The 12,778-nt window shown below is 37.8% G+C and overlaps 1 long non-coding RNA gene across 1 annotated transcript; it reads left to right on the forward strand.

Moving 5' to 3' along the window:
- The first annotated feature begins 366 nt into the window (after window positions 1–366).
- On the forward strand, window positions 367–9,050 carry LOC117596172 (uncharacterized). The gene is made up of 3 exons (XR_004577347.2): window positions 367–730; window positions 3,361–3,541; window positions 8,301–9,050. It is a non-coding gene; the product is annotated as an uncharacterized LOC117596172 (long non-coding RNA).
- Window positions 9,051–12,778: the final 3,728 nt, after the last annotated feature.

Below are 12,778 nucleotides of genomic sequence, written 5' to 3' on the forward strand. Positions count from 1 at the left end.
AACACCATGCACTCAATATCTCCCCAAGACGGGGTGTAGACCTGCACAGACTTCAGAAACACTGCTACGAACCCTTTTATTCAACTGCAGTTTAAAAAAAAAAAAAATTTTAAGACTCAATCGTATACTTGCACACTATCATACTTGTATATTAGCATACTTGCACACTTTTAAATTCCTACAAATAACAATCTGCTTAAATATATATAAATTCAGCATTAAATTATACATTACTACCTTCTTTAGCTATAATTATTTGCATCTTAAAAACTTATTACTGTGGATCCCATACTTGAATGCTAGCATAGTTGTACATATATTAGCATATTAACATACCTTAATATTTGCATTCCAGAATACTAGCATAGTGGCATACTAGCACAGCATTAGATTATAGTTAGCATTGAAGCTTTAGTATCACAGAACAGCTCACTAGCATAGCATAAAAGAATACAAAACATACTCGAAATCTTTAATACTAGCACACTTAAATACCTGCCCACTTGCTAAATTACTAACTTTTAATCTTCTTTGCTAGTACAGATACATGCTGGCATACTAGCACAACATTAGATTCTTATAGTTGGCATTGAAGCTTTAGTATCACAGAACAGCTCACTAGCATAGCATAATAGAATATAAAACATACTTGAAATCTTTAATACTAGCACACTTGAATACCTTTCCACTTGCTAGCACAGTAGCATTTTATGATGGTCTAATACACAAGGTGAGTGTGGTTAGGTGAGTTGGTCCTCACCATCTTTCAGGCATTAGCACATTATCCTACTAGAATGCTAGTAATCTTGCATACTTGCACATTAGCATCCTTAGCTACATAATGCATGTATGCATATCCAACAGTGGTATACTTTCAAGCTAGAAAACTTGCCTGCAGTCATACAATACACATGGCACTGTTTTAAGTGACCCTGACTGGCCTACAATAGACCAGAGAAAGGCATCTGTGTTGGTGTGTACGCTGTGGGAACACACTTTCCTACCTGAGCTAGTTATCTATTAGACACATATGGAAAAAAAAAAACCCTGTTTGTAGGCTATATTACATGACTGGATAACAATCTATTGATTCTTCCAAGCTGTTGTCTGGAACAGTTCCAATTGGATGAACATTTATTGACCGGATGGCAGGGATTTAAAATGCACCAAATGGGGGTTGCCATCAGGAACACGTGAAGAGATTTGTCCATCTACAATTCTATAAATTCACAATCTCACTGATTTACTAAGTAGAGTGCTGAAATGTTGTGCTTAATTGCATCCTTAAAAGTGAGGTAGAATCCAAACCAAGTGTCTTGTTTAGCCAATAATGTCTGTCTGCAGATCACAGAGCACACAATGCTTGTCTTTGAGTATATATATATATATATATATATATATATATATATATATATATATATATATATATATATATATATATATATACACACACATACATAGACACACTCACCATCCACTTTATTAAGAACACCTGTACACCTACTCATTTATAAAATCCTGCAGATACAGGTCAAGAGCTTCAGTTAATGTTCACATCAAACATCAGAATGGGACAAAATGTGATCTATGTGGCTTTAACTGTGGTATGGTTGTTGGTATCAGATGGGCTGGTTTTGAGTATTTCAGAAACTGCTTATCTCCTGGGATTTTCACACACAACAGTCTCTAAAGATTACACAGAATGGTAAGAAGAAAAAAAACATCCTGTGTGCGAAGGGTCTGCAGACTGAAACACCTTGTTGATTAGAGAGATCACAGAAGAATGACCAGACTGGTTTGAACCGACAGGAAGTCTATAGTAACTCGTATAATCACTCTTTACAACCATGGTGAGCAGAAAAGCATCTCAGAATGCACATCAAACTTTGAGGTGGATAGGCTACAACAGCAGAAGAGCACATCAGGTTCCACTCCTCTTAGGCAAGCATAGAAATCTGAGGCTATCATGAGCACAGACTCACCGAAAGCGGACAGTTGAAGACTGGAAAAAGACCGGGTGATTTTCTTACTAATCTTCAACTGTCCAGTTTGGGTGAGTCTGTGCCCATGATAGCCTCAGATTCCTGTTCTTTCTCAGCTCAATTTAATCTTGGTTATTCCAACTAAAACCATGACTATAGATCAGGACTAAAAGCTTTTTTTTGTTAATGGAAATTGGATAGCTTAATTGGAAATAATATTTCACATTAAGTAAATGCTAAAAAATTCTAGCTCTTAATCTTAAATATATGTTTCAGGGAAGCAAAGATGAAGACGTTTTTGACCACCATACTGCATAGTATACATACTAAATGTTTGGAAACATTATTTTATGTTATGGAAAAGCTCATATTGCAGGGTTTGCTTTACGTTTGTATGTTATAAATTTGGAAACTGATGTAAGTTTCGTAACGTGATGTTGTTTACATGTACATGGCAGATTGAATCAACTCGGGCAGAATTGTCGCTCCTGTGGGTGTGATGAAATGCTCACTGAACTCCTGATCTATCAATTCAACCCACATTCATCTTTTTTCTTAAAGTTAAAGCAGAAATCTCACATTGGTTTTGACTTTAAAAAGTAAGCCAAAATTCTATTTGTTGAAGTTTTAAATGATTTTAAAATCATTTGACACTCTTCTAATTATATATATATATATATATATATATATATATATATATATATATATATATATATATATATATAAATTATGTTAGCAGCCCATTTGATTTCCATCTGGGTCCCACTAAATCCTAAATCCTATCTTAAACCTATATGTGAACATGTATATCTGCAGACGTCGTGTGTTAGATATCATAAAGGAAGTTGTTAAAATTATTCCGATTTTAGGAAGTAGAACAAAAAAGGAACTCAGTGTAATCACTGGTAGTAAATACAATATAATTGACATTAAAGCAATTTAACCTGCTTCTGATGTACTGCATAAACAGAACCAGTGATAGCTGGTTGTGACATTAGATTGGGGGCTGCAATCTATTATCAGTAGCTTGACTATCCATGTTGAATGATGAATGACATCACAGGGTGTCATCGATGGAATAATCAGAACAATGTGCAGCAAAACTATTATCCACATTATACATCACATGCCATGCCTGTCATTAGTATGCTGCATGAATCTACAGTCTGGGATAGAACGAAATCAGCCCAAGCCTCACTTCTTCATATCATTCTGTGTTCATACCATTCTTACTACCCTTGGTGATGCTATTATACTCAGTTCCACAAAAATAAAAAATAATCTGCTTTATATCATTTATTAAAAGCAAATAATCTGATGTGGATACCAGAAATTAAACCTTATATTGATGTTTTTTTTTTTAATCTTTGCTGAACAGAACCGGTTTTGGAAAAAGCTGGACTCCGGGATGTCATAAGAACAGCATTAATACTAACGGTTACATCATGCTGCTCAGCCCTGAGGGAACAGGACAAAGGGATTTAGCAGAGCAGCTAAATCCCCACAGCACACTGGGAAATTTCTTGGTGTTTTGAGAGCGACAGAGAGAGAGTGATGAGGTGAGAGAAAATGTATAAAGGAAGAGAGTTAAAAGGAGAGAGTGAGTAGGGATGAAGAGCCGGATGGCGTAGGGGATAAAGCAGCTTATGTTTGATTAGATGGAGTGAAATGTACTCTAAACATCCCTTTTTGGGGATTGCTGAGCTGATGTGTGTGTTTGTGTGTGTGGATTAGGATGGGAAAAGGAGGACCATTTTAATGGTACCCAGAGTAAGGAGGCAGAACTAATCTAATTATAGATACAAGTCATATTTTATGTATGGATTTAGGAATTCAATCCACAGTTGGTTGTATTTCTTATTTTACAATCAATTTAATAGTTTTTATACCTAATTTCCTGAGGCAAAATCCCACCTCCTTAAACAGCCTTTATTGAAGGTCTGCTTCTTTTACCTCTTCATCAAGTGGGCTAAAATTAGATACAAAAATAATGGAAATTCGAATACTTTTTTCTTAAAATAAGACATTCGTGAAGAAAATAATGTATGGTTGAACTTTGGATTTATCTTTGGACATCAGAAAACATTAAGAGGTGGGAAAAAATCATGGCATTTTGATGGAAGTGTATGTAAAAACAAGAAGCGAATAATACTGAGGAACTGCACAATATAAACAGCGACATGAACTAATAACAATTCTCCCCCACTTGCCAGCTCTCCATTATCATATGACAGCTACTAACCAGGGAGCGTGAAGGTTAACACATGCTTTCTTGGAGACATGTGACACCAGCTAAAAGCATATTTTCGAGCCACTGCTCATGCTGCATCACAGGGCTGCGTAACACACTCAGAGGAAAGCGCTTTCTGCCCTCTTCTGCATACATGAGCTCACAGATGGTCATGATTGGCTATAATCACTGTGATTGACAGAGTAGTGAGAGTGTGCCATCCCTCCCACCCAGACATCACGGCCAATTTTGCTCCCTTGGCTCCCAGCCACATGCGATCTGCAAAGGACAGTTCTGATTTCACGACTTCTGACTTGAATCAGTTCAGAGCATATCTGAAAGCATACGTATATTAATCATATTATACACTGTTCATATAGAATATACCAGTCCGATCATTCAGGGTAAAATATTTTGTTCAGAGCACATAAACAGAAGAAGCTTTTAGTAACTGGACATATATACTGCATATTTTAGCACAGGATTTAATATGTTCATGGCTTGAAGTTATCAGAATAGTCAATCCAAAGCACCAGTCCAAGGCCGCACAGGTATACTTACATTTGAATCTTTCTGAATCAGCACAAACGTTAAAATGCAACCAAATTACAGTATCATATTTCTCTGTTCAGGCGGCAGAGAAAAATCAGCCAGTTATTCCATATATCAGCACTCTACAGAAAATTACAGTCCAACATCTAAAAAAATATTATAAGTGAAGAAACTTATGCATAACAAAATTTTGGTCCCCGGTGTTCCTGAGATAGGAAGAGGGAAAATGATGACTGGAGATGAAATGAAAAAAAAAAATCTTCTACAAACAGCATGAGACATATTACAGCATATTACAGCAGTGTTGTGGCACATTTCTCTTACACTGTACAGTCATTTATACTCCTCCAGCACATATTTACGAACGTCCTCAACCTCCAAAAATCACCACTGCCATTAAATGGTACTTAGTTGCCTGATCATATCTGGCAGTGTTTAGTGCTTTCTAAAAAATACATTTGCAATATGAGCAGCTAACACATAAAATGTTAATTTTAGTTGCAGACACACAAACACAGTGTTTTGTATCAACTCACTGATGGACTGAAACCTCTGGATCATACATCTGCTAACCCCCTGCCCTATTTCCTTTCTCCATTAATGTACTATAAAATAAGATGGTGCATGTGATTCCTCAGCACTCTCCTCAGTGGGTTCATCTGTACCAGGGACTCATACCAAATAAAGCTGAAGCAACTGTTACACAAGCAATGTCGTATAAACAACACTGGATGTGACGCCAGTCCATCTCAGTATACTATGCACACACACATTCACACACTCATTCACACCGAGGCACACTTTACCATAGCCAATCCACTTCCAGGCATGCTTGTGGGAGGTAGGGGGAAACAGGAGAACCCTGAGGAAATCCACATAGACACTGTGCTGCCCAAACGATATACAGATAAGTGCAAAAGTTTGCATCCCCCATGGTGTCTTGAGTGGAAAAATGATAGAATTTCTATCCAACAATTAAAACTAATGAAAGTGTGGATGTCTCCTGCAGGGCTGTTGAGTGACAACTTCTTCAGGACCCCGACCCACACCAATCATATTATTTTACATGCAAGAATGAACAGAATTAATGCTTCATTATTGTGGATGAGTCAACAGGCTACTGTTGTCATAGTAATAATGAGCCCAATACTTCTTACTCCAGAAGTTAGCTAGCTCAGGTAGCCTCTAACTTTTTTCATTTCAAATATATCATCAAGAAAGTGGACAAATCATCTAAATTCAATTATTTAGCATTAATTTCTTACCAAGTCCGTGTCATATCTTCTGCTTTTTCCGTTTTATGCTCTAGGTAGATGTGAACATTTCCTGATCGCAACTTCATCGTGAGCTAATGACATTAGTCATGTCAGTTACCTAAAATAAATGTCTTTTCACACCACAAGGGGCCTCCTGCAACTGCCTGGTGCATGAACCTTTTCACCAGATGATAGTAAAGTTTCTTTTTTTTTAATATCTGTTTTTTTTTTAAATCATGCCCCCCTTGGTGATCCGCTAGTGTGATCATTAATACCACCTACAGCAAGAACCAGCCATGGTCTCCTGCAACAAGACAAAAATTCAAAGTCAAAATCACAAAATATCTGGAAATTTAAATTTTGCAATGATCTGCTAGTTCTCTCGACATGATTTTGTGATCGATTATCAGCCTTAACCTGTAAAACATGTCTAGAATTTACACATTTGATTTAATACACTTGAGGGATTCTATGTGTGATTCTGCTATGTACGGATAGTACAGAGGAAGTCACGCTGGACCTTTAAGGCACTTGATACCGACCCAGTTTATCTGCTAAGGATCTCTTTAGTGTTCATTCTACAGTGTGTGTGTGTGTGTGTATATATATATATATATATATATATATATATATATATATATATATGTGTGTGTGTGTGTGTGTGTGTGTGTCGGGTTGCGTGGGCTGATGGCTAGAGTGGTGTTTAAATGTCATATAAATCAGCATTTAAATCTCTACATGATTGTGCGGAGGAGGATCCAGATGCTTAATGAAAAACACTGGGTTTCTTTCCACCCCAACCTAGTTATAGCTTTAGACACTGATGTACCCAAATTCAGTACACACTCCAGTTTTAGCTGGAATTATGAATCTATAAAGTGAATGATGTTATTCAAGTCATGTAAATCCTTTATGTCAGGCTGTGTTATTATGTGTGTTACTGTGTGTGTATTGTGTGTTTATACATGTATGAAACAAACGGCTGTTGTTCAGAGCCATCAATGCCTAGCAGATCCTTTGTTCCAGCTTATACATCCACAGACATTTATGTAAATTATTTAGCGGATGGTGGCTAGTCAGGCCAGAGAGAGAGATAGAGAGAGAGGTCAGAAGTCAGTTTCATATATTTACATTTGTGGTCTGATTATTAAAGTGATAATTTGTTTTTAAAAAAGTTGAATATTTAAAGATGAATGTGTTGTTCATTATTATTATTATTATTATTATTATTATTTGTTCAGAGTTCAGAGTAGAGGTGTGCTTTGAGAAAAAGTTGCCAATTTTTCACAGGCAGTCAGATATGAAGCTTACAGGACACACAAAGGCCATGTTCATTAACTTGGGAAAGTACAGGATGCTCATGCAGTGCTACTAAGAATTCACAATAAGCCAACTAAATTTGTTATAAAATATGATGGATAGGTACAGTACAAACAAACAAACAAACAAACAAACAAATAAACTACAGGAACAGGTTAGATTGGAAAAAAATAGTCATGCACGCACCTCTGTTTCAGAGTCAAAAATGGTAAGATGAAGCACCACTGTGAAACAACACATAACCACTTCACTTATTTATAGCCATGAGGTAATCATTAAAGGTTAAGCATTAAACCATAACGTTGTTGCCATGCAGTCATGCTGGCTGTTTATCCGGACCTTTGTAAGGAAGGAATTCCATGTAACTGGAATTGAATACCCTGATCTAGGAGAAAATTTCAATCACTGATCTTATTTCATTTTGTACACCCTATACAGTGTGTGTGTGTGTGTGTGTGTGTGTGTGTGTGTGCGTGTGTGTGCGGGTTTGTTCTGAAAGTCCAAGCCAAGAAGTGGAAAAATATGGAAAGAGTGGTGCAGCCCTTAGGGAAATTTGAAGATATGTTTTACTGCAGGAGCAAAAAGGAGAAGCTGAGAGACAGAAGAGAGCAAAAGGAGAGAAGGAGAAAAGGAAAAGGAACACACAGAGAGAGAATGTGTAACTAAGTACGAGACAACTGCAGAAAAAAAAAACAGATGATACTATCTTGGGCTGCAAAATTCATGGCTTAGCAAAGTGAAAACTTCCTAAAATTGCAGGCAATATATGTAATATTTCTTATATGTAATATTTTCTGTACTCTGTACATTTCAAACTTGGTTACACTGAGGGACATAAAGCGATCAGAGCTTCTGCTCACCTTTGGTGTGTGTATTTTTTATTTATTTTTAGCTCTGTTTAATAAACTGATTAGTAAGCTCATCCATTCATCCATTTTCTGTACTGCTTATCCAACACAGAGTTGGAGTGGAGCATGGAGCCTATCCCAGGGAGCTCACCCTAGACGGGGGGCCAGCCCCAGCACAACTGTACACACACCATGGACAATTTGGACTGGGGGAGGAAACCAGAGCACCCAGAGGAAACCCATGAAGCATGGGGAGAACATGCAAACAGAGGTGGGCTTAAAAAACCCCAACCCCAGGGGCGTGAGGCAAATGTGCTAGCCACTAAGCCACTGCGCACCCCCCAGTAAGCTCATGCTAGTGTCTAAGAGTATGTGTTTGGTGTTTCACTGTGCTTTATGCATTTCAAATTAGGTTATATCAGGTGAGTGGGTCGATAAACATGTAAACAAAAATCAGTTATTACAAATGCCAATTCCTCTGTTAATATTACTTATGATTTGTTTATTTTTATTATTGTTATTGAAGTTAATGTTAGAAACTGCTGTAAACAATGCTAAGTAAAAAAAAACCGGAATGTAAAATGGTACAAATTATTTTATAATAATCATAATTTCATAATGAGAAATATTAGCTGCATTCACCTCTATTCAAAATGATTTTTGTTAGTGCAGTGTCGGCTCAGGTCATGTCAGAAACGTGCACTATGTGTAACTTTTGTGAAGACGTTTCTAAATCAGTGGGCTGGAGCAGATGTGTATATATAGCATGTGTGTGTGTGTGGGTGTGTGTGTGTGTGTGTGTGTGTGCCCTCTGTCAGAGAGCATCACTTTTCTAGTCAGCACAAAACCACAGAAGCACACAGCAGGCTGTCAGTGTCAGACAGAGGAGTGTGTGTGTGTGTGTGTGTGTGTGTGTGTGGGGGGGTGTGTATGTGAGAGAGAGAGTGGGAGAAAAAAAAAAGTGAATAGGGGTTTTGACAGCAGTGGCCTGTGTTTGTAGTTGCTGGTGTGCAGATTGACTCTGGCAGAAGCATATGCAGGACTGCAGAACGCAAACAGCAGGCCACCCATCTCCTCTCGTTTAATCTCCTCCCCTCTCTGCACTCCTCACCTCTCCAGCCCTGCACTCCTTTGCACTCTTTACATATACACAGTCAGGTCCATAAGTATTTGGACAGTGACACAATTTCCATAATTTTGCCTCTGTACACAATCATAATGGATTTGAAATGAAGCAATCAAGATGTGATTGAAGTGTAGACTTTCAGCTTTAATTCAAGGGGTTTAACAAAAATATTGCATTAACCGTTTAGGAATTACAGCCATTTTTTTGCAGAGTCCCTCCATTTTCACAGGCTCAAAAGTAATTGGACAAACTAACATAATCATAAATATTAGGATTATTTTTAATACTTTGACTTTGCAGTCAATGAATCCTGAAGTCTGGAACTCATGGAAATCATCAAATACTGAGTTTCCTCCCTTGAGATGCTTTGCCAGGCCTTTACTGTAGCCGACTTCGGTTTCTGCTTGTTTGTGGGTCTTTCTGCCTTCAGCTTTGTCTTCAGTAAGTGAAAACCATGCTCAGTTGGGTTGAGGTCATGGGACATTAAAGAACATTTAATTCCTTTGCCTTAAGAAGCCCTTGGGCTGCTTTCATGGGTCATTTTGGGTCATCATCCATCTGTACTGTGGCGTGCCATCCTATCTGTTTTGCAGCATTTGACTGAATCTGAGCATAAAGTATAGCTCTGTACACTTCAGAATTCATCCTGCTGCTTCTAGCAGCAGTCACATCATCAATAAAGACCAGTGACCCAGTTACATTGGCAGCCATATATGTCCATGCCATAACACTGCCTCCACCATGTTTGACAGATGATGTGGTATGCTCCTTTTCCATACTCTTCTCTTCCCATCATTCTGCTACAACTTAATCTTGCATCACTCTTTTTTTTTGGAGTGTTTTTTTTAAAGCAACGTCTAATCTGGCTTTTCTGTTTTGAGTATTACAAGTGGTTTTCCATCTTGAGGTAAACTGTCTGTATTTACATTCATGAAGGCGTCTCTTGACTGTAGACTGACAATGATATGCCTACCTCCTCCATTGTGTTCTTGACTTGGCTAGATGTTGTGAAGGGGTTTTTCTTCAATAAGAAAAGAATTCTGCAATCATCCACTTTAGTTGGCTTCTGTGGTCTTCCAGGCCTTTTGGTGTTGCTTAGCTCATCAGTACATTCCTTCTTTTTAAGAATGTACCATATTGTTGATTTGGCCACTCCTAAACTTTCAGCTATCTCTCTGATAGGTCTGTTGTGGTTTTTCAGCCTAATGATGGCCTCCTTCACTTGCATTGACTCCTCTTTGGACCGCATATTGAACAGCTACCAAATGCAACAGCTACCAAATGCAAATTCAACGCTTCGAATCAACTCCAGATCTTTTATCTCCTTAATTTGTCATGAAATAATGAATAAACAGGCCACATCTGGCTATGAAACTGCTTATCAGTCAATTGTCCGATTACTTTTGAGCCTGTGAAAATGGAGGGACTCTGTAAAAAATGGCTGTAATTCTTAAACAGTTAATATATAATATTTTTGTTAAACCCCCTGAATTAAAGCTGAAAGTCTACACTTCAATCACATCTTGATTGCATCATTTCAAATCCATTGCGGTCCAGATTCTTATGGACCTAACTGTACATACATGTATAGCTGCACTGACCAAGTCCTTTTCAATGCCTGGATATACAGTACAATTTTAATTGGAGAACTGAAGAACCAGTCACACTTTTGACAGCAAAATCCTGCAAGTGAATTTACACTCATTTCAAAATAAAAGTCTGAGATGCAAAAACTGGTGTCTGTTTTTTGCATTGCAGGCTTCCCCCTGAAACCAGTGACATAGCCAGGAATTCAGTTCAGGGGGGAGGTTAAGGAAATATACTAAATAAAATCACTGCATTATCTGTACAATTATATTAATAAGTGAGACATGCTCATGCATTTTGCATGGACAGTAGCAGAAGTGGTGCACATGGTACACAATTGTTATTTAACCATTTAAGGTAATCTACCATCAACCAATCTTGATAGCAGTATATAAAATACAATTATGACAGTTCCAACCTGCTAGCAATGGAGGGAAAAGACATTTTATCTTATAAAAACAGATCTACACTTCTTTGTCTTCAATTTTCCCCAGTACTACACAAGTTGTCACCTTGATATCTCTGTGCTCAGAGTGCTGGCTTTCAAACAGAAGCAGGAAAAATGCAGGATTCCAATTGGTTAATCCAGTTTCTCACCATAGCTGGTAGCCAATAAAACATGATTAAACAGACAAAGAGATGAGGTGAACATCGCTGTAGTGCAGTTGCTGCTCAAAAATGTTAATGTTGACATTTTTGTGCAGTAATTGTACTATAATGATGTCCATAAAAGGTATAAGTAAGCTGTGTTTGTGTATTTATGACCATGCAAGGAATAAGCATTAGGAACTAGAAAATATTTCGGTGCAGTTCAAACTCGAAGTCCACCATTCTAGCTACGCCTCATCCACATCTGGCATCAGGTTTAACAGAGAGCTTTGGCTGTGTTCGCCCTCTGAAAGAGTGGTCCTTCATAAGATCCAAAGTGGACAAAATTTCATTTTTATATTTTAGAAGCATGCATACATGAAACACTTACCAACCCAGTCATAAATTATTCCATTAAACAAGGCAGCATAGCAGTCAGTCAGGAAGCAGGATGAGATGGTATAACTGTGAGTATTGTTTAGTAAGCTTGCTTGCTCATAATCAGTGCAGACATGTTGGCAAGCAAGATATTGATAACTCCCAAACTCCCATCTCAAAAATCATATTTGACATGGTACGCTTAAAACATGAAGGTTACATTGCATTCACAAAGACAGCGAAACCACCTCATTCTCCCCACAATATTGATATTGTTAGCGGCAGCTGAAATGCTGAATCATAGCAGAATTGCTAACTGCACCAAATTGGTGGACTTTTTTGTAGCTTGAGACACTGCACTTAAATACACACGTTTCTGGGTACAATCAGATATTTTGGCCCAGCAATCCTTTGGCTGCTGATGCAAGGGTTTTTAAGAAGTGACAGTTGGCCAGTGATACTGTGGGATTTGTATATTTACATAAATCTATCTGACGCTGGACAAGACAGAAGATCCCAGACACCAAAACATTCTGGGGTCTGACTATGTGAGAGTTGGCTCATGGCTAACAGCGCAAATGTTCACAGAACGTTTTGGTGTCTGGGTGAAATGTTTTGAAGACGGTTGCAAATGAAGACAATCTTTTATTGGGAAAAAAAATGCTAACAAAAAAAAAAAAGAAAAAGAAAAAACAAAAGGCAGGACACGAACCAAAACCTAGCAAAACAACACCAGAGAACCAGATAAAAGCACAGCAAGGAAAAATCAAGAGAAACATCAACTACTAATGGCAAGAAACGTTCAGCAACTAAGCAGGAGAAACATGGAGCTTTTATAGGGGAACCAGTCAGGGAGAACGAAAAAACAGGTGTGCACAAATGCAGGAAGTGAGCCAGACAACAAAGGAAGA

The sequence above is a fragment of the Pangasianodon hypophthalmus genome, chromosome 26, assembly GCF_027358585.1.
Source record: "Pangasianodon hypophthalmus isolate fPanHyp1 chromosome 26, fPanHyp1.pri, whole genome shotgun sequence".
NCBI classification, from domain to species: domain Eukaryota; kingdom Metazoa; phylum Chordata; class Actinopteri; order Siluriformes; family Pangasiidae; genus Pangasianodon; species Pangasianodon hypophthalmus.